The sequence below is a fragment of the Chiloscyllium plagiosum genome, unplaced genomic scaffold (assembly GCF_004010195.1).
Source record: "Chiloscyllium plagiosum isolate BGI_BamShark_2017 unplaced genomic scaffold, ASM401019v2 scaf_88471, whole genome shotgun sequence".
Classification (NCBI taxonomy): Eukaryota; Metazoa; Chordata; class Chondrichthyes; order Orectolobiformes; family Hemiscylliidae; genus Chiloscyllium; species Chiloscyllium plagiosum.
The window spans coordinates 8,520-10,072 of NW_025206391.1; the positions used below are offsets into that span (position 1 = coordinate 8,520).

General features: G+C 42.5%; 1 non-coding gene across 1 annotated transcript; it reads left to right on the forward strand.

The window, feature by feature from the left end:
- Positions 1–1,228: 1,228 nt before the first annotated feature.
- trnas-aga lies at positions 1,229–1,310 on the forward strand. Its single transcript has one exon. It is a non-coding gene; the product is annotated as a tRNA-Ser (tRNA).
- The last annotated feature ends 243 nt before the right edge of the window (positions 1,311–1,553 follow it).

The following is a 1,553-nucleotide window of genomic DNA, read 5'->3' on the forward strand; positions in this document are numbered from 1 at the left end:
CAAATGGTCCATTAAAGCTGGTGTCAGCTGCGGGAGCACATCAACGATGCCAAGCACGGAAAAATACCCTACTATCGAAAATGTCCCTGCTGAACAGATAACCGAAATTAATTGAACCATATTTGCCAAAATGTGTTCCTTATCTCTCCGAACGCTTCCTGAGTATATACCCATTCGGGATGCCATTGAATTTGCCTTAAATGTGGCAAATCATTCTGCACACACAAAAATGTCTGAGTGAACTCGCTGAGTTTCTGCATGACACCATGACCAAACTTTGGGCCAAAGTTGGAAACTGCGACTAGAATAGATGGCTCTCTGATTAGCCGCAATGCACAATGGGCGGAATGGCCTTTTCCCACTTTGTAAATATTCAAAGACAGGTTGAAAATAATCTGCAACGAAAATGTTCGTGTGAGGATTTACTTGTGAGGACTCGGTACTCTCAGCACCGTGGCCCGGATCGTATTCCCGCTCATGGGATGGTTGTATTGTTCAGCAAACGTATCGGTGTACCAGTGCTTCTGCCGATTTTCCGATACTGGCAGGTCATTGGTTTTGTCCAAAACATTATGAAGGTTAACATAAAACAAATAGCTGCAGTAGCTGGAAATCTGACCCAAAAACGAAAATTGTTTGCGGAACGCAGCAGGACTGGCAACAGAAACGTCGACTTTTCCTGCTCCTCGGATGCTACCTGACCTGCTGTGCTTTTCCAGCATCACTCTGATCTAAAATCAGGTTTCCAGCATCTGTAGTCCTCACTTTTACATCGTTCCTTCAGTGTCGCTGGTTCCCAATGCAAGAACTCCATCTCTAGCGGTTTCATGTCTGTACCTCCACGCTGAGGATTTGAAGCGTGAAGAAAAGTAACTCACCCCCTCCATCTCTGGGGTAATTAGGGACTGAAAATGAATCGTGTCACATTGAAATATATCGAGATGCGACTTAATGTTTGTCTTTTATTGGCAACCATCTCTTTCACTGTAACCATCAGGAAAGAACATTTCGTTCGCCAGAAAAAGAAATGAATATATCACTATTTGCTTGCTTCAGGTCCAATAATACTCAGACCAATAGCTCCCTTGCTTACCTCTACTGATCATGTTCGCAAAGAGATCAAGCAAATTGCCAAGTGTGATTTTCCTTTCAATAAATAATTTTGACTCAGTTTGGCTGCAAATATATTTTCCTACCTTTGTGCTTTTCTTCTTTTACATTGGTGTCTGTAGTCATGGCCGAGTGGTTAAGGCAATGGGTTAGAAATGCATTTGGGTTTCCCCACGTAGGTTCGAATCCTGCTGACTACGTACAAATGTTTTCCTGCTGGAATCATTTTCGCTCAAAGTTCAGAAAACCTATTTTGCAAACCAGGCCAGTAATTTGATGAGACTTGGGAAACTCGAGTTCTTCATCAGAAACGTTCCATATTTAAATCATTATCTCTGTTTCTCTTTCCAGATACACTGCTCGACACATCGGGTTTCTGCAGATTTTATTGAACGTCCTAAGCAGAAGTGCTGCTTTTCATTAGATTCCTTTAATCCCTGTCC